The sequence below is a fragment of the Armigeres subalbatus genome, chromosome 3 (genome assembly GCF_024139115.2).
Source record: "Armigeres subalbatus isolate Guangzhou_Male chromosome 3, GZ_Asu_2, whole genome shotgun sequence".
Lineage (NCBI taxonomy): Eukaryota > Metazoa > Arthropoda > Insecta > Diptera > Culicidae > Armigeres > Armigeres subalbatus.
In genome coordinates, this window is record NC_085141.1 from 414,779,953 (window position 1) to 414,804,547 (window position 24,595).

Consider the following 24,595-nt stretch of genomic DNA (forward strand, 5'->3'; position numbering starts at 1 on the left):
GAGGTGATAATTGAAAAAAGAGGTGCGAGCGTAGGAAAACAAATCTATTCATGAAGTGTGGCCCTATTTGAACTTCAATATAAAGTCATAAAATAAAAAATAGCAGATGACAGGATGGAAAAATACCAGCTCCAGATCGACAAGTATGGTAAGAATTTAAATACCGTAACTTGAGGGTAGCTTGATCATTAGGCTAGATGTTTATGGTTTAAATATGATCAGAATCCTGTAAACGACGAAAAGCGGCAAACTGGGTCGGAAAGACGATAATTTCCGTGATTTCGACTCGTATCTGAAAACAAAACTACCTGATTGTTCAGATCATTTTTTGATCACTAGGATATAATACTAAAATTATTTGTAACGGCTTTGTTCAAAATCATGAGTAGCTGACTGAACTTACGCCAGCTTGGTTGAGATAGATCGGGAATTTCATGTAACAGGTAATTGGAAACGTGATGACAGTGCTTGCCAGTTCCTTCAGTCCTTATGACAATCTAAAATGGGTCTTGCGTCTATTATCCGATTTTTAGGTGTATATTTTATCTTCTGCAGAGATTTGTAGGCTGCATTTTGTTTTATTTATGTGTGTCATGTCCAACTTGTTGGTGTCTGAATATTTTAAGAAGGGCGTCCAATATTCAGACAGCAACATGTTGAACATGACAAAAATAAATACAACAACACGAAAATTCCAAATCTCTGAAGAAGGTGAAATAAACGCCGAAACGTTGGATAGTAGACACAAAACCACAGCCTCCTTTGCTGTTGTGCTAGATTGCTCATATTTTCGCTAACGTTCACAGCAAAATGTATTGGAAATTAAACGACTTGTAAAAACGCGATATGATACGATGTTAAACGATACATTTGACAACACCGTGTTTCACACCTCTGAATTTCCACACATCGAACACATCCAAAAAATGCCACCCATCTACCAGAACATGGTTTATCTCGTTGCATGTTTCACCATCTGGGTGTTTCCAGTAGTGTTTTTGAATATTCTTTTTTTTTTTTTTTTTTTTTTTTTTAACTAATTTTATTTGTTAATTATCTAATACATGCATTCATCTCTTAGACTAGGTGTTCCGTGTTTTCTTAACACTATCATCCTTATTTGCTATGTTACGCTTTTAGTTATTATTAATACATTTCAATTGCCTCTGGCAGTTAGAATGTTTTCCTCTGGTTGAATTGAACCATGTAAGAATTACAATGTTTTCAACTTAAACTAAACTTAACCTATTTAAAACTAAGGGTACAAGGAGTTAATCGTTGCAATAGAAGATTGCAACGATTTTTGTCTAAAATTGGAAATTATTTTGTTGGACATTTGTTGCAATGTCTCAATATTAGAAATTCTATGAAGTTCATTGGTACTATACCACGGAGGCAACTTCAGAATCATTTTCAAAATTTTATTTTGAATCCTCTGGAGTGCCTTCTTTCTGGTATTGCAGCAACTAGCCCATATTGGCACAGCATACAACATGGCAGGTCTAAAAATTTGTTTGTAAATCAAAAGTTTGTTCTTAAGACAAAGTTTTGATTTTCTGTTTATAAGTGGATATAGGCACTTAATATATTTGTTACATTTGGCTTGAAGGCCTTCAATGTGATTTTTAAAGTTAATTTTGATCTAGCAGAAGTCCTAAATATTTAGCTTCGCTAGACCAATTAATTGGAACCCCATTCATAGTGACAATATGTCTGCTAGAAGGTTTCAAATAAGAAGCTCTCGGCTTATGTGGGAAAATTATAAGCTGAGTTTTGGAAGCATTCGGGGAAATTTTCCATTTTTGCAAGTAAGTGGAGAAAATATCCAAACTTTTTTGCAATCTACTACAAATGACACGAAGGCTTCGCCCTTTGGCTGAAAGGCCTGTGTCATCTGCAAACAAAAATTTTTGGCACCCTGGTGGTAAATCAGGTAAGTCAGAAGTAAAAATGTTATACAAAATGGGCCCCAGTATGCTGCCTTGGGGAACACCAGCCCTTACAGGTAATCTATCAGATTTAGTATTCTGATAGTTTACCTGCAGCGAGCGATCTGATAAATAATTTTGGATCAGTTTAATGATGTACAGAGGAAAATTAAAATTCATCAATTTTACAATCAAACCTTCATGCCAAACACTGTCAAATGCTTTCTCTATATCAAGAAGAGCAACTCCAGTCGAATATCCTTCAGATTTGTTGAGCCGAATTAAGTTCGTAACTCTTAATAACTGATGAGCGGTTGAATGCCCATGGCGAAAACCAAATTGCTCATCAGCAAAAATAGAATTGTCATTAATATGAACCATCATTCTATTTAAAATAATCTTTTCAAACAGTTTGCTTATTGAAGAAAGCAAACTGATTGGGCGATAACTAGAAGCCTCAGCTGGGAAGTATGCCAATTGAAAACATTTGTTAAATAAATTAACCAAAAAGGATAAAGAGCTCTCAGGAAGTTTTTTGATAAGTATGTAGAAAATACCATCATCACCCGGGGCTTTCATATTTTTAAATTTTCTAGTAATAGATCTCACTTCATCCAAATTAGTTCCCAACGTAGGGTCAAAAACATTATCTTGGTTGAGAATGTCTTCGAAGCTTCGTGTAACCTGATCCTCAATTGGACTAGTGAGACCTAGACTAAAATTATGGGCACTCTCGAACTGCTGAGCAAGTTTTTGAGCCTTTTCGCCATTTCTTAATAAAATTTTATTTCCTCTTTAAGCGCTGGAATTGGCTTTTGAGGTTTTTTAAGAATTTTCGTTAATTTCAAAAGGGTTTCGAACTGGGATCCAACTTGGAGACATTATTCTCAAAGTTGGTATTTCTCAGAATAGCGAAACGTTTTTTAATTTCATTTTGCAAATCTCGCCAAATAACTTTCAACGCGGGATCGCGAGTTATTTGGTATTGCCTTCTTCTCACATTTTTAAGACGGATCAGTAGCTGAAGATCGTCGTCAATAATAATGGAGATGAATTTAACTTCACATTTCGGAATTGCAATGCCTCTGGCTTCGACAATTAAATTTGTCAAAGATACGAGAGCATTATCAATATCACTTTTGGTATCGAGAGGAATATCAACATCAAAATTCCTACCGATATACGTTTTATATAAATCCCAATCAGCTCTATGATAATTAAAAGTAGAGCTGATTGGATTATAAATGGCTTCTTGTGAGATTTCAAATGTCACAGGAAGGTGATCAGAGTCAAAGTCAGCATGAGTTACCAATCGGCCACACAGCTGACTTGAATCCGTTAAAACTAAATCAATTGTAGAAGGATTTCGACTGGAAGAAAAACAAGTTGGTCCATTGGGATATTGAATAGTATAATATCCCGCAGAACAATCTTCAAATAAAATTTTACCATTGGTATTGCTTTTGAGCATTATTCCATGAACGGTGTTTGGCATTGAAGTCACCAATTACGAAGAATTTTGATTTGTTGCGAGTCAGAATTTGAAGATCAGCTTTCAACAAATTCTTTTGCTGCCCATTGCATTGAAAAGGCAAGTAGGCTGCAATGAAGGAAAATTGTCCAAAATTTGTTTCAACAGAAACTCCCAAGGTTTCAAAAACTTTGGTTTCAAACGAAGAAAATAATTTATGTTTGATACGTCTATTAATGACAATGGCGACCCCACCACAGGCGCTGTCAAGACGATCATTTCTGTAGATAAAATAGTTTGGATCTCTTTTAATGGAGAGTCCTGGTTTTAAATACGTTTCAGTTATAATGGCAATATGCACATTATGAACTGAAAGGAAGTTGAATAATTCATCTTCCTTACCCTTTAGAGAGCGGGCATTCCAATTTAGAACTTTCACACAATTATTTGGATCCATTGAAACGGAGTCCGATAACAATTTTTGTGTGTACTTTATACCAACCTGAACAGCTTCAGGAATGATATTTGCTTTGAACATTGCATCAATCATGTGATGCAATTGTTCAGTTAAAAATCAAAAATGGAAGCAGTCATGCTACCTGAATCGGCAACATGACCGTTATTTTCCGTTGGGACATGGGTATAAACCTCATTTTGAGAAGAGAAATTTGGCATACGTAGGTACATTGGAAAAATTGGAATTTACTGAAGTGCTTGCTACCCGTTGACGAGCGGCAAAATTTGTTTGTGAATTGTGGTGGGTATGAATTGCTCGACCGGTAACCGGTTTCGAAATTTGAGCGTTTGAAAAATTTCTACCCGTCGAATATGGGATCCGATTGGAATTTCCCGTCATCAATTTTGCACGGGAATTCAAAACTTTTTTGCGTGAAGGGCATTCCCAGAAATTGGATTTATGATTGCCCCCACAATTTGCACATTTAAATTTATTGGAATCTTCTCTCACAGGACATGCGTCCTTGGCGTGAGAGGTTCCACCACAAATCATGCATTTAGCATCCATGTGACAATTTTTTGGTTCCATGACCCCACTTTTGGCACTTACGGCACTGGGTAGGGTTTTGAATTTCCCCAGGCCTGCGGGAAATGTTCCCATGTAACACGGACATGGGACATAATACAGGCCTTTTCCAACTTTTCATATTATTTAGTTCATTTTTGTTAAAATGAACTAAATAAAATTCTTGAGAAATGCCCTCTGGGAAGTACCAGAATGGGATTTCTTTTTTCATCTTAATTACTTGGACTGGTGAAAATCCAAGTAATTGAGAAATTTCAATTTAATCTCATCCAATGATTTGTCATCATCATTTGTCAAGACGACTTTGAACAATCGCTCAGTTTTGTCGTCGTATGTGAAGAATTTATGGCGCTTCTCAGTTAAATAGTGAAGAAGACGTTTGCGATCGTCAAAGGATCCCGGCAAAATGCGGCAGTCACCCTTCCTAGCAATCTGAAATGAAACCTTGATCCCCTGAAGGTTACTCAAAATCTCATTCCGGAAGCCAGAAAACTCGGCAACAGATACCACAATTGGCGGAATCCTTTGCTTTTTCGCATGAATCGAATCACCTGGGCTAGAGGTAGATTCGATTTGCTCAATTTCATCATTAATCAAATCGAACTGATTGCTCAGTTCGATTGGAGAAGAATTATTTCCGATATTAGAGTTAGAAGGAATATCTGAATTCTCCAGCTTCCTTCTATTTTTTCCGCGCTTGGGCAGGACGGTCTTGAAACCTTGTTTCTTTGAAGGAAGTGGAGAATTCAGAGACTCCCCCTTCCTCTTGTTTTTGTTAATACTCATTGCTGAGCGTGGAGACGTGACCTTCTAAGAGGTTTTTTCCCAGAACGGTGTCCCTGCAGGATTACCACCGCTTGTCGGAATTTTACTTCCGCAAACGGGTCCAACGTAAAACGAAGGCACGGGTCCTTGCAAAGATCGTAACGGGATCAGTGGGTACAAATAGCGCTAAGAAGCACCGTTGAAATTTAAATAGCTTCGGGTAGTATTAAAAACTTCCTTCCGCAAAGAGAGAAAGAACCGCACAGCACGAAAGCACGATGCGGTCTGATTGAATATTCTTTCGTGCAAAGTAATCCCTAGCCATCTCTTTATCAGCAGCGAAATTTATTAACCGTAGACCATTGCTTTCTAATTAGCATTTTTGATTACCATGATTATTGCATTACACTCCAATACATTATCCCAGAATAAAAATCCTTTTTGCCTTTCTCGTATACTAAGTATACGGTAAAGGCTATATGATCGCTCCAAAACAAACTTTTATAGAAGGCCCGGAGACCCATAGTGTTATATACCAATCGACTCAGTTCGACGAATCGAGGTGATGTCTGTGTGTGTGTGTGTGTGTGTGTGTGTGTGTGTGTGTGTGTGTGTGTGTGTGTGTGTGCAAAACTACTCAAAAAATGTCACTCTTTTTTCGCGCACTTATCCTCAACCGACTTGCTCGCGACAAGTTGCATTCAACGCAGAATCCTGTCCCATTATTTCCTATTTGAAATTGGTCAGATCGGACTATGGGATCGAAAGTTATGGCCAAAATACAAAATCATACGAAAAAATCGCGTAAAAAATGTCACTCATTTTTCGGGCACTTATCCTTAACCGATTTGCTCGCAACAAGTTGCATTCGACGCAGAATCCTGTCCCATTTTTTCCTATTTGAAATTGGCCAGACCGAACTATGGGATCGAAAGTTATGGCCAAAATACAAATTCATACAAAAAAATCGCGTAAAAAATGTCACTCATTTTTCGGGCTCTTATCCTCAACCGATTTGCTCGAAACTAGTTGCATTCGACGCAGAACCCTGTCCCATTGTTTCCTATTTAAAATTGGCCAGATCGGACTATGGGATCGAAAGTTATGGACCAAATACAAATTCATACGAAAAAATCGCGTAAAAAATGTCACTCATTTTTCGGGCACTTATCCTCAACCGATTTGCTCGCAACAAGTTGCATTCGACGCAGAATCCTGTCCCATTATTTTCTATTTGAAATTGGCCAGATCGAACTATGGGATCGAAAGTTATGGCCAAAATACAAATTCATACAAAAAAATCGCGTAAAAAATGTCAGTTATTTTTCGGGCACATATCCTTAACCGATTTGCTCACAACAAGTTGCATTCGACGTAGAATCCTGTCCCGTTGTTTCCTATTGAAAATTGGCCATATCGGACTATGGGATCAAAAGTTATATTTCGCAATAAGCCCCTAAATTTTATTCCCACCTTTGGGTTTCCGCGCCGAGCACTCAGCGCCAGACTCGGCGACAAGGAGATAGTCATCAAGTTGGTACTCCTGATTTTTTGACAACTGATGTCGATTGGTTGTGTGAGTGCACCGGTGTCAAAAATAGAGCTCTTTTAGCTGAAAATCTAATTCGGCATCAACATTTCAAAAGGGCGTAACTGCTTTTGTAAACACGAGCTTCTCACGCCGCTGGTGGGTCAATTTGAGCCCACCGGCGCAATCCAATACCACTGAAGGAAGCATCGAATCCTCTTCTTTCAAGTAATGGTGCTGGATTGCGTGGGTGAGCACAAATTAGCCCACCAGAGACGTGAGAAGCTCTTGTTTACAAAAGCAGTTACGCCCTTTTTAAATGTTGATGCCGAATTGTCAAATGCACATTTTGACAGTAATATAGATGTATGAGTGAATAAAATGTGTAAATGCTCTATCGCGGAGGCAGTCGCTGAAGACAAGTGTCAATGATTTCAGTGACGAAACGAAAAGTTTCAATGCAAAAACAATACCATTTTTTAATGGAAAATCGCTAAAAAACTCACTCATTTTTCAGGCACTTTTCCTCAACCGATTTGCTCGCATTAAATTGCATTCGACCCAGAATGTCTCATATTTTCTTATTGAAAATTGGCCAGATCGGACTATGAGCTTAGATGTTATGGTCAAATTACTATTTATTGTGAAAAGAGCTCAAAAAAGTCTAGCTCACTTTTTTGGCACTTAGACTTCATCTATTTCCCAAGCAACACAAGTTCAACAAATCTGGTTGCAGTAACCATATTGTGACTGAATCCGGTCATATATAAGTTACTGTGATTGATGTGCAATATATGTGCTTCTCAAGTCGCTTGCAACAGATTGCATTCGACGCAGAATCTTGTCCCATTGTTTCCTATAGAAACTTGGCCGGATCGTACAATTGGATCCAAAGATATGGCGAAAATACTAATTTTAAGACTACAAAATAAAATGCCATTTTTTGCTCTTATGCTCATCCGATTTGTTTGCAACAAATTGCGTTTGGCGAGAATTTTTTTATGCATATAAACAAATATGAAAAACAAGACCAATCCACATATTGGTGTTATTTTAGATTTTTCCAAACCTTTTTGAACCAACGAGAAAGGCACCATCACCGCTAGGTGGATTAATCTGGGTTTTATAACTGCGAAAACGTCTGCAGCGGATGCCTAGACATGAATGGAAAATACGTCAAACATGTTTGCAGAAAGTTCAGAAAGTCAATAATCGTTAATTGGAGTCATTTTGAATATTTCAGTCATATATTCTTGAGTCTGAGTGATTTTGCCGTGTGAATAGCTTCATGGTAACGCTTTAGGTTTTAAATCTTTTAAAACCTTAAATTGATATTATTCATGAGGATAAGAATATGTAGATATAGGGCCCTCCTTAGCCGTGCGGGTTTATGGAAAATCATGTTGCTTCTGATCTTTCAAAAGACAATTCATTTCACCACATCAGCTAAAATACAAAATGAAAAACGATTCAGGCACACTTCACACTTCTCTTTGCGGGTAAAGGCTCAAAGCATGTGCCGGTAAACGGGGTCCCCTATAATCACGGAGAGAAGGGCCCCCGAAAAAAAAATGGGAAGGTGTGAAAAGATGCATATTCAGAACAAGGGCCCATTTGTTGGTTCGTTGAAGGCCAATATTAATCATCGCGCCGGATCTCTTTTTTTTTTTGTTTCATCATTTCACACATATGCAAGGAAATGACTGGAATGGACGGCCCTTCGTCAAGCCTAAGCCTGGATGGATCTTCGTTTCAGGGTTTGTTACAGCGGAATGCACTCCTGCTTTCCTTCTATTCCGGCCCCGATTTAATTAAGTGATAAAAACATAATTAGAAATGCGAACGAAAGGTGTGCGCTCGGCTTCGGCTACGGAGGAAAACGAATTTTAGGGGATTATTTTGATGCGTCATTGGGATAGTCACACGTTGTAAATTCAAGTGAAATGTTACGACATCTGAAACGGTGATAAGAGGCAACAAAGATGTTCCAACGGCACTATAAACTACATTGTTAACGGATTGACAATTTTTCATTTCGTAATTTAGAGCAACAAAATTTACGATTAATTTGCATCTTACCTCAACCGTATCTTAATTACACTTAAGTCAACCGTTACTTTCTCCTACGCTGCCCGCTCCTGTTGTTTCGTTTGTTTGCCCCAAGCAAATAACGGCTGCATGTCACTTTACGAGATTCCAACGTGGACAAATTGTTTGAACAATCCCACACAGTTCTCTCCTACCCGGTAGAGCACCTGGTCTGGTCCGGTCAACACGACTGTGCCGAACGAGCAGGAAGGTAGCCAACTCAAACAAACCTTCGACAAATTCATCTTCATCAACTCCTTGCTCTGGAGCGGCAACCAGTGCTGGTAGCACAACTGACGAGGAGGAAAGAATGGAGGAGGAACAAATTCTTTCGGAAATTAACCGTAGAAACTCATTTGAAGAGCAGTAGCCGTGCTTCCGAAGAAAGACAAAAGACAAATATCGAACCTCTTGAACGAACGAATCACCTTCTGAATTCCATTTCTTGTACTATGCCACCCAACTCGAGCCAACTGGATTTAGGGATTCGGTTCCACGCAGCAGTTTGTTCCGGAGGATGGGAGAGGAAGTGGTCGGCCCCGAAAGGCAGGCGGCGCGCAGAAGACGAAGAGGTTATTAATACTCACTTATTCCGGTTCCTAAACAAACAATTAAGCGTAGCCCAAAGTGATTGGTACGCTCCATCGGGAGGATATTTGTCGTGAAATTAAATTTGAAGGAAAATGTTTGCTTTCCCTTCCGGTGGGTATCGGGTGATGGGTGGATTGCGATCGGTTCGTTCGAAAGGATATGAGAAATTTGTTTTATCTGTGGGTTTGCGATAATATGATTTTTATCGTGGGCAAGTTGTCATCGTGGGCAAGTTGTACCAAATGCTTACCATCCTTATTCTTCGAAATACGAAACCCATTTATTAGGATGTAATCATCACTAGAAGAATTTTTAATCATTCACACTTCAGATCATGGAAAACAATACTGCTGTAAAACTTTCAATTAGACTTGTCAATTCTGTTTTCTTTCTACATAGGGATCGCTTTTTTCTCGATCCACCTCAATTTCCACAACTTTTCAAGAACCACCTGATTTTTCTTCAATTTTTTGTGGATTTATACGTTGATACCGTACAACGTTTTAATAATTATGAAGCCAGAAATAACAAAAAACAAACTGCGTAATTTAAAGATATAATGAGATATTTTTTCATCAGTACAAGATGTGCGGTTATTACTGGTTTTCAACTAGCAATAATCGCATTTCAAAAAAAAATCGTTTCAGGTGGCTTGAAACGAAATTCCGCGGAATTTGAGCATAGTGAAATCAGATCTATTGATTTCGTTTTGTTTCGTAAAATTACAAAAATTTCGCTAGAAAAAACTAGCTTATAACAAAATTTTACGGAATTTCGAAACAAATTTAGACTTGAACCATACTGTCTCGTAAGGTCGTGTATTAAAAAAATTTGGCAGCGCCGCTGAACAAAATCATAACGATGTTTTCAAAACTTAATGTTATACAAATTTTTCTATTAAGCCTGTAGAAGAGTGAACTACACTTGTAGAGGGTTGGACAGATAATGATATATTTTCCAGATGATGGTCAGTTGTGTCATAACAAATGGTTACTTAGATGCTACATTCTCTTCCTTTGTCTATTTTAGTTTTAATAATTACATATTTAAATTATATAAATTATAATCTGTGAAGTGCGTTGGAGGCTTTCTTATACGTTTAGATCTAATATCGTACTGTTCTGCTGGACGTTGTCGTTTTTCAATTTCTCTGTTTTCCTCTGTTGTAACTGCTGATGGTATAATATTCATTATGGGATTATTACTTACAATTCTTTTTGTGTGATTAATGTGCCTGTCAGTAATAACGCCAGACTCTAAATTTTTCAATTGAAGTCGTGTACCTTGGCGCTGAAGTACAATGTGTGTCTGAGGAGCAAAATTAGTTGTTAGTTTATTTCTCTTCATCATGTTTTTGACTAATACATGGTCACCAACGTCTGTGCTAGAAACCTTCGCTTTTCTCTTCAAATCAATGTACAGTTTACCCTTTTCCTTTGTGGCTCTGTCTTTGTTTCGAGCTTGCGATAGATCTACTTTTCTCCTAACATGGGGTAATCTGTCTCGTATATTCCATCCAAATAATAATTCAGAAGGACTGAAATCTGTCGATGTGTGTGGTGTTGCTCTGTACGAATGTAGAAAATCCTGAAGGTCGTTTTTCCAATTTCTTCCCGTAGCTACGCTAATCTTGATCGTTTTTAGGAGGTTCCGGTTTTGCCGTTCAATAAGTCCATTCTGAAAAGCAGCATAGGGGACCGAATGTTGTATTTCGATTCCATTTACTGAGCAAAATCTTGAAAATGCTTCAGATGCAAAAGGTTGCCCATTATCACAAACGATTTTCTCAGGATAACCAAATCGCGCAAATACTTCACGTAATTTTGTAATTGTTATCTCTGCTGTCATTGTAGTTTGATTGGCTACTTCAATATATCTAAAACAATAAATTGTTAGTATATTTTATTATTATGTTTCTAATTAGTTAGATACTGAAACCTAGAGAAATAATCGGTAATCACTAGCAAGTGATTTCCGCCAGGTATTTCCATGAAGTCAATGGCCAGTTTAGTCCATGGATAAGTTGGCATTTCGGTTCTGGTTATTGGTTGAACATTGGGTTCAGATACAAGAACGCAACCGGAGCAGCTCTGAACAAAATGTTCTATCATTTGGTCCATGTGGGTCCACCAAACTTTTGAGCGTAACCTTCTTTTCATTGATGTTATGCCAAGATGAGGATCATGAGCAATACGCAGAACTCTAGTTTGTAAGCTTCGTGGTATTACAATTTTGTTATCTTTCATTAATATGTTTCCAGCAAATGTCAAGGAGCTTGCAACTTTCTTGTATCTGGACAGTGTTTTGGGCCAACGTTTTGCAGGATATTGCATCCATTTTATCAGCTCTTGCAAATCAATGTCAGTCTTGGTGTGCGTTTGAATTTCTTCCATAGATATCGACTTTGGACATGTGTCAATTGCTAATATTTCCATAATTCGTTCGGATTCTTCATCGAAAGTTTGATCGATGTTTGCATTACTTTGACAGAGACGGGAGAGAACATCGGCTATGTTTGAATTTCCGGGACGATACATAACGTTATAGTTATAGGACATCAATCTTAGCTTCCACCTTTCTATTCGGGGAGATGGTTTCAAACGATCTCCAAATATTGATACCAATGGCTTGTGGTCCGTAATCAACCAAAAAGATAAACCATACACATAATCATGAAATCTTTCACATGCCCAAACTAAGGCCAGAGCTTCACGTTCTGTCTGAGCGTATCGTCTTTCAACGGGAGAGAGTGTTTTTGATGCATAACAAATTATACGACCGTGTTCTCCTTTCTTCCTCTGCATAAGTACTGCCCCCAATCCAACGGGGCTGGCGTCAGCAATTATGAATGTTTCGTCAGTAGAATTGTAGAAACCAAGTGTCTCATGTTTCAATAATATAGATTTGATTTTATCAAACGTTACCTGGTGTTCAGCCTTCCAAACAAATTTACATTCTTTCCGCGTAAGGCTATTCAATGGAAACGTAAGTGTAGCCATGTCAGGTACATAACGTTGAACGAAATTTACTAAGCCTAGAAAACTAGAGTTCCAGCACATGAACGCGGCGGTTGCATTTTCTGTATTGCTTCTAGTTTCTTTGGAGAAACAGAGATACCACGATCAGAGGTAAGGTAGCCCAGAAAATCGTTTTCATTCACGTTCGAAATAATGTTATTGTTGTTCAATGGCACGTTGTAGTGATGTAAACGTTCTAGAACAAGTTTGGTTCGCTTGGAAAGTTCATTGCTATCTTTGGCTGGTATTAATATATCATCAATGAAAATAATCAACCACGGCATGTCAGCAAAAATAGTTTCCATCACTTTTTGAAAAAGTTCAGGAGCAGCGGATAGGCCAAACATTAATCGTTTATATTGCATCAGACCAAGTGGGGATACGAATGTAGTTATTTACCGACAATTTTCGTGTAGCAAAACTTGATGGAATGCCTGTTTCACATCAAGCTTCGTGAAAATTTTATTCCCTCCGATTTTGTAAGGTCATTTGCTCTATAGTAGGTAGAGGATGTACTTTTCGGATAACAGCTCTATTTGCTTCCCGCAGATCGACTATAATCCTTACTTCTGGAGAACTTTTCCGTTTGACCAGCATTGGAGAAACCCATTCAGAAGCCACATCTACCTTTTCAATAATGTCTTGTGCAAGTAATTCCCTGAGCTTTACTGAGGTTAACTCTACTAACGGGAATGGAATACGTCTAATAGATTGTCGGACGGGAGGGATAGTCTTATCAATTTTTATGTTAGCCACAATTCCTAAGAATTATTTATTTTTGTTTATGATTGTGTGTGTTATCTTCTACAATGAACAAAATAATTTAAATGTTACCTTTCATATGCGGGAAAACTGTGTTTTCCACTGCCTGGACAAACTTCAAAATTCCTAGTTTTTCCGCTGTATCTCCGGATAAGAGTGAGCACTTCCCTCCTTCAATAACATAAAGCGTGATTTCAAGTCTTGTCTCCTTCCATGTCACTTCTGTGTCGACTTCCCCGAGAACTTTTAGATGGTTGTTGGTTCCGTACGCTTTGAATATTTTCCTGCTGCCTTTCCGAATACCATACGCCATAAATCCAGTCTGCTTCAATATTTTCCAGTCACGATCACATAATACATCAACATCCGCTCCAGTGTCTATGATGAACTTTATCATGTTTCCGCCAATGGAAACAACGACATCCCGTTTTTTCGAGTTGAGGTGGAATAGATCAAATACTTTAGGTTCAGGTTCCGTCTCGGCCGCATCTTGAATTTCCCTTATATAACGCTTCTCTCTAGTACTTGGCCCTCTGGCATTGGCTGGTCTGATAGCATGTTTAATCTTGATTTGGCGACAACAACGAGCAAAATGGCCAACAACTCCACAAATACGACACTTCTGATCCTTTGCGGGGCAATTATCCTCACGGAAACGGTGACGTCCGTTACAGCGGCGGCATCTCCCTTGCTTATAACTTTTCAACGCATTTCCAGGAGAGTTCTCGAATGCGTCATTTGGTTTTCGATTTAAGGTGTCAATTTTCAGGATTTTCTCGTCCGATACGTCTTGGACATTACTTGATCCACATTGATCCAACTGGCACCGCAGCGTTTCATGGGCACGAGCTATAGCAATAACTTCATCTAATGGTAAGTCGTTCTTCAAAATCTTCGCCTTGATCTTTTCATCTTTGTTGTGGACATTATCTGAATAGCAACCAGCTTTTCGGCTTGATCGCCGAGTTCACGGTGCTCTGCCAGCTTCCGCAGCCGAAAAGCACATTTTGCGACGTTTTCACCGGGTTGTGGAGCAGCTTGACGGAATTTCTGCAATTGGAATGCGATCGAGATCCGAGGAATGAAATAGTTATTCAGTGTTTGCACAGCTTGATGATAACGGTTTCCAATTATATGATCGACATCCGCTTTCACTTGATCAATCAGCCTTCGGATATCTGCTCCGCCAAACAATGCCAGTGTTTTAAATTTGACATCGTGGTCTTCAATACCTTCCAGTCCAAATACGCATCGAACTGCTTCCGCCAGTCTTCCCAACGGACTGCGACGCTTCCTTCCGCATTCTCGACAAATGGCGGGATAAGAGGATTGACCTAATATCAAACAAATTTTTAATTATTCCCTTTTGAATACAGGTACATATAATAGTTCCACGTATCTCCTATTTTAGTACTATATTTAAATCTGTTTGGTTTCTGTTGTATTGAAGAACCATTTCTACAAAAGACAACCCAAACTTTCCTGCTTTGAGCACCATTTAGGTCTCAACAGCTTTCTTTTTTCATATAGTGTACTGAAATATCAACTTTCAGGTTCCGAAGCTCTGAGTATCTTTATACATTCAGACATCGTACTGCATCCTGAATTTCTAGTTGCATATTTCTAAGTAAAACATTGTTTTTGTACAAAACTACCAGACGAATACTAACAAATAAACATCAAATTCTACGTATAACGAAAATGGCTATGATGAGCATACCATCGGCCACGCCATCTTTGGGCTTCTTTCCGTGTGATGTGTTTGCGGGACGTTAGTTTTCTGTTCTAGATTCTACCTTGATAATGAGTTCGGTTTCATGAGATCTTCGATAAATTCGTATTCACAATCTTCTTCAGCGATGATTGCACGGGCAAAGCTTCCGTTACAATAAGCCGATATTAGTTATAGTTATAATTTTCACTCCTCGTCGCCAAATGTAGAAGAGTGAACTACACTTGTAGAGGGTTGGACAGATAATGATATATTTTCCAGATGATGGTCAGTTGTGTCATAACAAATGGTTACTTAGATGCTACAAAGCCTACTATATAATCCCATTCTGAGTTGACAAATACGTATTTAGTTTTATCACGGTGTCTCTATGGGGAAATATTATTTAATAAAAATAAGTATCTCTGAAATACCGCCCGACGTAAACTACGAAAAACCTTTTGGTGCAATGATAATATCCAATTATTATAGTCCAATTTATTTTCAATAATAATACGCATTTCCAATCACTAATAGCAACAAATCCAAAGTCAGAATCTTGCGAGCTTCACTTTTCGACGCAATCATATTCAATTATTGTCAACCACTTACCGACGGCCGCCGCTCGGACTAATATTGACACCATCAAACTTCAGTCTCAAAGCCTTGCGAGAAAATTTCACTGGATGCCATAAACAGCACAAACAGCAGCAAAACCAATCGAGAATCTTGAGAGAAAGTCTTACTTGACTGCTGTTGATGCCATCCATGTAAATTAAATTTTGCAGCGTCTCCCTCTGACGCGCGCTGGTGATGCTGCTACCGACGAAATTTTCTGTTGCTTTGAAGCGATTAATTTGCACTTTGAATAAAACTCGTTTCGGCTCAATCTTCCCTTGTATAGAATTGTTGTTTTTGAGAAGAACCGATTAATTCCCCATGATGTGTCTTTCGTTCGGATTAAATTTTCTTGTCTGAAGTACTAACGTTTAACTACCATCAGTGAAAGCAGCTCTTAAGCCACAACTTGAGGCGAGATGAATTTTGATCAAAGTAAAACTTAGTTGCTTGGTGATGGCAGATTGTTTTCCGTCGACGCTGCAGAAAATTATTCGCGTGGATAGCAGTAGGAGTCAAGTGAAATTTCCTCTCAAGATTATCATTTTAGTGGGTAGACTGCTACTTGTTCCAGGTTTTATTTCCAACCATTCGAATACATTTTTGCAGCTTCTCCTTCTGACGCGCGCTTGTGATTCTACTTCCGACGGCAACATTCTCCTGCCGGCAAGCGATTATAATTAGCAGTTTTAAACAAAATCCTCTCAGCTTAACCTTTGCTTCCACAAAATTGTGATCCTTGAGAGAACCGATCGATTGTCAATAATCCGCCTTCCCAATCACAAACTGCAACAAAACCAAATAAGAATCTTGAGCAAATGTCACTTGGCTGCCACTGATGCCATCCATGCGAATACATCTCCCTCCGGGGCGCACTCGTGATTCTGTCACGGACGGCAACTTTATGGCGTCGCCAAGCGGATAATTTGCATTTTGAATAAAATTCGCCTCGTCTCAATCATCCTTTGCAGAGAATGGTGTCCCTGATAAGAACCTATTAATTCCCATTAATGCATATTTCGAATCACTAACAGCTGTCGACGACGACCACACGACCTACGCCATGGGCTGGAATAAAATTTGCATAAGCAACTCCGTCGATGCTGGGACCGCTATCCGCTCTCCGCGACATTTCAAATGAAATGCCACGCGCGCGTAGTAAAAGCAGTAAAATATGTCTTTATTTTAATCTTTTTGTTGATTTACATGTTTAGTGATTTAACCTATGTATAGTAGTTCTGCATCTCTATTAATTATATTCTTCAAAATGTGAAAATGTATTTTGTTTTTGTTTTTTGTTTTACATTTTCTGCTTTATAACATTTAGTTTGAGATTTTAATTTATTAATTTTATAACCTACCTATCTAAACTATCTTAACCTAAAACAGCCAAACCTGGTGAGCTGGCGTTTATTTATTTGGATCAGTTTAACATCCATTTTCAATTACAAATATCCCTAGAGTAAGATTCTGATCGAATCGCGTCTTGCAGCCGTGCAAACGAGTAACCAGTTGGCTAAAGGTGGGAACCAGTTGCTCCGGAGTGTAGAGTGGAGCAGCATCTGCGTCTGAAGCAGATTTTCTTCATGCTGCCGCCAAAATCCAGGAGGACGAGTCGTTGGCCATTGGTTGATCGGTGGTAAACGTGATGGAGGTATTCCATTTGTGTTGTAATGGAACTAGCCCAGGATAGTTTTATTCATTCAGCACAGGTGGCTGTTTTCTCGCTGGCTGGTACTTGAAACTTGCTTTCTTGCGTATTTCAATAAAAGCGGTGCGCTTCGGACACTCCTTGACGGTGACCTCGTGTTCTGCTCCGCAATTTTCGCAGTTGACATCCAATTGCTGCATGTCCGGATTCTTCTCGATAATGAACCAGAGACACTTCTCTGTTTTGTGATTTTCGCCACATTTGACGCAGCGTGAAGCCAAATGGCAATTTCTAGTGCCATGATCGCTATGATGGCGGCTGTGGTGGAGCACATTTCTGCAATGGTGGCGTCTGGAATACCATTGATTGGCTATCATCGGTGAAAGCAGCTCCTAAGCCTTATGGCTTACATGATTGTACTGTATTATTTGCAAACATATATAGCTTCATGGTACTTGGGTGTTTTTTATTGATTACATGAAAAGTGCTTTCCCGCGCGCGGTTCGAGATGTCGCTGAGAGCGGAGAGCGATCCTAGCATCGGCATCGGCGGCGGTCGTCGGCGAATTGCTGCAACGTCAACCATAGTCAGAATCTTGCGAGAAAATTTTACTTTTCGCCGACGACAGCCAAAGCGATAATTTACCGCTGAAACGCCTTCCATCCATGCCGATCAAAAATTCATTGCAGCGTCTTCCACCGAAGCGCGCTTATGAACTGTCTACCGTCGCCAAGCGATTGTAAAGAGAATTCATTTCGGATCAACTTCCTCTAAAACAAACGGTGATTTTCAAAACAAACGCTCCTTCGGACACGTGCTTGAAATTCTACTACCGGCTGCAGCTTTGTGCCGTTGCCAAACGATTATGTTTTGCACTTTGAAAAAGGCTAATCTCGGAACCGATTTCATTTTTAATCACCAATGGAAAAAAAACATAGTTCGAGTCTTGCTGGAAAATTTCATTTTTTGCCGACAACATCCATATCGTTGCAAACGGCACATTGGTGAATAAATTGCTGTAGCAATCATCCGTGGACCGCCGATGCTCGGACCGGCACTAATGATATGATTCCACTACCGAAGCCAAACAATTATGCTCTGTTCTATGAAGAAAGTTCGTCTAATATCAACTTTCTCAATACAACCGAACTCAGAATCACGCAAGAAAATTTCACTGAAGAATTTTCCAGTTCCTAGCGGTTACACTTTAGAAAAACTATTTCAATTTTACCTTCCTCCCAAACATAATGGTGGTCCTGAAAAGAACCAATTCATTTCCACTTATGTGCCTCACTAACAGCAACTACTGGACTGCGCGACCGCCATCCGATGATTCGGCTCTACGGACGCCGTTGATTGCCAGATCCGCCGAAGATGCTGTTTGGAACACGGATGTAAATGATGTGCTGCTGCTGCCACGACCGCCACCACCACCGAGCGAAAAAATCCGCACCACCACCGCTGCGACAGCCGTTATCACTGGGACCGCTTCTGGACGCCCTGGTCTGCTCTCCGTGAAATCCAGAATGAAAATACGCTCGCACGCGAAACTCGGGGCTTTTTATACACAGGAAAACGAATTAGTGGGCAGTAGACTGGCCCAGGAAACAAAATGTTGTCGAATTCCACGGGGCACCCCCCAGGATTGTGTCTTTTGGTGAGAAAATCAATCTCTGAAAATTTCAGCTCAATCGGTTGTTGCATAAGCTGGCGCAATTGATTTGAAGTTTGTATGGGGATTTCAGCCAAAATATATAGGAAAATACACCTCCGTCACTCATTCGATCTGAAAATTGTTTCTGATCGTTCGATTGAGCTCAGAATCGCATAAAGGGCAGTTGGTATGTTACAGAACAATTTCATAAAACATTGTATGATGATTTTTTTTTTTTCATTCCTTTTTTTATTTGGTAGGCACTCTGTGTTACTTAACCGATACTGTGTTACTTAATCTACTGTGGTATTCTGCTGCCAGAATCCACACAATCTTTTTTAGATTTTTCATTATTCATTGTTGTTGTTGTTGCTGGTCCATCTCACCGTGAGTCCATTGTGTCCATTTGTCCGTGTCGTGAATCCAATGATCGTTACATTGTTCGGTTGCCATTTATCCGGGTACGTTGGAGGAATGCCTCCGAGAAGAACAATTTGTCAGTCGTCATCAGGCAGTCGTAACGGTAAGAGCGCTCCCCAATACGCCACCGTATAGGCTGCGCATCTGGCAACTGACGAGGGTTTGGTGGAGGGGCTGGGAATCGAACCCATGACCATTCACTTGTAAGGCGAACGTGTAGCCAACTACGCTACGGGACCCCCTATTGTATGATGATTAAATGAACTTTTATATAGTTTTCGGCTGATGCGATTCGATCAATAAATCCAAAATTGCACTATCCAGCTCTCAATACTTCAGCCGAAAGCTAAGTAAAAGTTCATTTAATCATCATACAATGTTCTGTGAAATTGTTCTGTAACATACCAACTGCCCTTTTTGCAATTCTGAGCTCAATCGAACGATCAGAAACAATTTTCAGATCGAATGAGTGACGGAGGTGTATTTTCCTATACATTTTGGCTGAAATCCCCATACAAACTTTAAATCAATTGCGCCAGCTTATGCAACAACCGATTGAGCTGAAATTTTGAGAGATTGATTTTCTCACCAAAAGACACAATCCTGAGGGGTGCCCCGTGTAATTCGACAACATTTTTTTCTCCCCATACTAATCTGGGCCAGTCTAGTGGGCAGTAGTAGTAGTAAAATTCTTCTTTATTTAAACATTTTTTGTTCTACAATTATTTTTAACATGTACAGTGATCGGCCGGCTTGGCCCTCCAACTTCGATTTTAATTATTATTATTATTATTATGTTGTTACTTAATTTTTAAAATATAATGTATCATGACGGCCTTCAGGAGGCGCTAGTGTGTGTTTTTTTTTAAATTTGATAACCTAACTACTATGTACACTAATATTTACAATAAAAATTTGATAACCTAGATTGGAACTAGCGCCCTAAGCGCTTCTTGGTCCGAGTGCAAGCAACGGATTCTAAACTTTTCTTTACACTCACCAAAGCGTTCATGTAAGGTTTTTATTCCGGCCAGACGGTGGACCTCGGATGTTCTTGTCCTGGGAGGGGTGTTGAGGATCATCCTCAAGAATTTGTTTTGAACCCGTTGAAGTTTGAGGTGGTGGGTTTTAGCGCAGCTCTCCCAGACCGGCATGCCATATTCGATCACAGGAAGGATGATTTGCTTTTAGACAGCAAGGTTATTTTTCAGGTACAATGACGACCGGCGGTTGATCAAAGGGTACAGTAGTTTCAACAAGACGTTACACTTTGTCACCATTTTGTCAACCTGTTGCCTGAAAATAAGCTTGCTGTCGAGGGTCAAGCTTCATTGGCCCATTCCACAGTCGTGTCATTGAGGATGATTTTACAGTCCCCAGGCGGAAAAAGTTTAGGGGATTTGGAGTGGGGGAAAATGATGACCTGGGTCTTCGCCGCGTTGATACAGATCTTCCAGCTGGTGAGGTACTCTGTCAGGGCATCCAGGCCTCGTTGGAGTTTTGCCACTAGCACTCTGATCACTCTACCGTTGTAGACGATGGATGTGTCATCTGCGAACAGAAACAGAATGCCGTCTTCTGGAGGTTCTGGCATGTCGAAGGTGAACAGATTGAAAAGCAGGGGCCCGAGGATACTGCCCTGGGGACGCCTGCGACGATGTTGTGCGCATTGAACTCGCTCCGCTGATTGAGACCCGGAATGTCCTTGCCGACAGGTAATTGTTGATGATTTTCACCAGGTAGCTGGGAAGATTGTAGCGTTGTAGTTTGTACACCAGGGTATCATGCCATACATTGTCAAATGTCTTCTGGACATCGAGTAAGGCCATGGCGGATGTTTTTGAGACAAACTTGTTCCGTCTGAGGACTTTGGTAACTCGGGTCAGTTGGTGTACAGTTGACCGACCGCGTCGGAAACCAAACTGTTCCTCGAGCAAGATGTTGAGATTTTTGGCAGACTCAAGTAACCGATGATCAATAGCTTTTTCGAATAGCTTGGATAACCCTGAGAGAAGGCTGATGGGTCGATAACTTTTGGGGGAGGAAGGATCCTTCCCAGGCTTCCGGATGGGGATGACTTTCGCTGACGTCCAGGACGATGGGAAGTAGCTGAGCCGGAGACACTGATTAAAGATCAGCTAGAGGTGCTCAAAGAACGGAGCACTCATGTGTTTGAGCTCGAGATTCAGGATGCTGCCGAAGTCTGGGGCCTTCATGTTCTTCGACGATTTGATATAGGCCGTCAATTCGTCAGCTGAGATCTCCAACTCCTCCGAGAAGTCGTTGCAAATCAAATGGATGTTGTTAGCATGCTCGTTGACGGCTGCTTCGTGTGGACTGACGATGTTCTGCCCAAGATTGTCTGAGCTGACGTAGTGACGACCTATTTCAGTGACCTCCTCTACAGGAGTTATCAAGCGATCCTTAGAGCCATTATTGTCTAGTGGGATCAATGGTGGAATGGGCCGAGGCTTGGATTTTAGTATTTTGGTCATTTTCCAGAACGGCTTAGCATAATCTGGGAGAGTGCGGATCTTATTTGAGAAATCGTTATTTTTGAGGTCCACCATTCTGGCCTGGATAATTTTTGTGATTCGATTGCAGCGTGCCTTTCGTTCAAGCAGTCCAGTACGCTGGAACTGCCTGCGAGTGACATTCCGCAATCGAATCAAATCTTTGGTGAGTGTATCGATGTTTAAGGAGTTGCTTACCTGCCGAGCCGTCGGTACATGTTGCTCCCGGGCCGCCGTGATCACCTCCTCGAGAGCGCAAAGCTGGCGGTCGATACTTTCCGGCGTCTGATGTTTTTGCAATCTGATGTCCGTGTTGGGGATGTATGAACGGGATTGATTATTTCTGAAATTTTCTCCGTGTTTTGAAAGAAATAACATTTTCAATAGTTTAACGGTGATAATCAATAGTATGTTTATAATGGATCAATCGCCGCGAAATTGCTGGTGGGGATTCTCATCGATTTCGCCGAAAACAAATCGATGAGAATCCCCACCCCAATAGTATCAATGGAATTGGCAAATTGCTGGAGAGTTTCCGCATCGGTTGATAAGCAAATGTCAAAAATCCATCTAAAGATAAAGACGCTATTAGCGTTTGAAATCTATCCTAATTTCATGACGGTCTCGAGTATGGAAATTTCCGTTTTACACCCTGTATCTGAGCCTTCCCCTTAGACGTAGTTTACGTCAAAATATGCGAGCAAAAGTCAGTCCGTACGCGCTGCTGTCACAAACTGGAATGCTCGCATGCGTTTCTGCTCGCTTCTTCGCTAGACTAACTAGAACCAACTCCCTTTATACTACTCACATAAAAACTTGTTTCCATGCAATTGTCACCTTGACCATCTTGGCCAACATGGAACCACTAAGCATAAGAAAGTTCACAAACTTGCAGTTGACTTGATATGCTTATTGTTAGTTCGTAGTATACCTATTGATAAAGTGGCGACATATTGGTATTAAGATGCTTTTAGACCTGTAAGTTAAACAGCCCATCAGCTGTGGACACTTTCGCTTCCCTGGTAGAAGAGTTGGTGTCGGCAGCCCAGTGTCAAAAACCGGCAGCCATTACCGTGCACGTTGTACACGCAAAACATTACCGGAGAGAATTTACTAGTGCAAGAAATGTTAGTATTGAGAACGGTTTTGAGGGATTTTAGTGCGTCGAGCGTAGGGAATCCAGTCGTACACTATCTAGGTATCGCCTCATCCAGGAGCCTGGTTGCACATTTCTTTACCCTTAAAAACGCTGTTCGTATTCATTATTGACGAACAAGCGTTGCATGAAAAAGAGGAAGCATAAAGATGATATTCGAAAAAAATTGCACTCGGAACCACACGAAGAAAATTTTGAAAATCTTTTCAAAAATTCAAGAAGCAGTTTAATTAAAAACGGTTAGCAATGCAGGGTCGGAAATTTCTTACACTGTGTATAAAGGGCAATGTCACTTAATAAAATTTTAAATATAAATAATGTGGTTATTATGCAATATGAGAAATTTCCGGCCCCGTGATGCTAACCGTTTTTATTTAAATTACTTCTAGAATGTTTAAAAAGAGTTTAACAATTTTCTACATAGGTATGCTTCCCCGTGATTTTTTTCGAATGTTATCTTTTCTGTTTATTCTTCTTCATGCAACATTAGATTGCCAATAGATTTGTTCTTTATTCGGGGCATTCATACTCTCAGCAAATAAAATAAAATACATAATTATAAAAAAGGTTGATAAAACTCTTGCAACACGTAACGGAAAATATTTTGGCATTTATTTGTTTAACCCAGATGAGTTCCAATGTTTTTCAGTGATTCGAGGCCTACATTGATTAAAAAGTGTAAATATTTTCTTGAATGTCAAAAAGGCACTCACTCGGCCGCCATTATCGCGCGCAAAATACTGGATATAATCGATTTTTTTTGTAGGACTATTTGAAAAATTCCTCTGATCGCTAGATCTCTTTCCGAACGCCGAACAATGTGCTTCGTAAAAATGCTCCCCTCGCTGTATAAGTGATCAACTATTCCCATATTGTGGTAATCTCAAATTTAAATATCTCACAATTTACGTAATTTTCTTTCTGCCGTTGTTTGCTAGTGTTCTTAAATGTTCAAATTAAGTTTTTCCGAAGTAATGCACCACAAATATGCATACGAGACAGTTATTGTTAAACCAAACATTAGACAATGATTTTTTTCCCTGAAGAAGACACCAACACCAAAGACTACTGGGCTTACTTTGATCGTTTGAAAAATGAGTTAGATTTTTAAACTTAATATCCTTTTGTATTTTCAATACAAAACAGTGGGACAGCATCGTCAAATGAAACTCTAATATGGACGTGTAGCATACACATGTGGAAGTATTGGCTTGAGAAATGGATTGCGAGTGATTTGACTATGCGTCCAATATGGGAATGTCGAGCTCGTTCAGTAGCCGCTAGGTTGCGAAGGCCGACGGAGGTCCTTCGTAGCTTAGTTGGTTAAAGCACCAGTCTAGCGTACTGTAGAGGGTCATGGGTTCGAGTCCCACATCTTCCACATAACGTACATATTCGCATATATGTTTCATAATACAGTCGACTCTCTACATTTCGATGTTTTATATCTCGATATCTCTCCATATGTCGATGGTTTTCTCAGTCCCTTCAATTTACATACATTGGGCTTTCTACATCTCGATAACCTCCCTATCTCGATATCCCTCTATCTCGATGGGTTCTGATCATATTTTGTTCAGGATACACTCTCCTTATGTCGATATGGTCAGATTTTCAGGCTACTAGACCATCTTTGGACAATAACAAACACATCAACAACAGGAAACGACATTTGTTTTG

General features: G+C 39.8%; 1 protein-coding gene across 1 annotated transcript in view; it reads right to left on the reverse strand.

The window, feature by feature from the left end:
• Positions 1-24,595, reverse strand: part of LOC134224242 (uncharacterized) — a 67,512-nt gene that overhangs the window by 13,484 nt on the left and 29,433 nt on the right. The gene's annotated exons all lie outside the window — the stretch shown is intronic.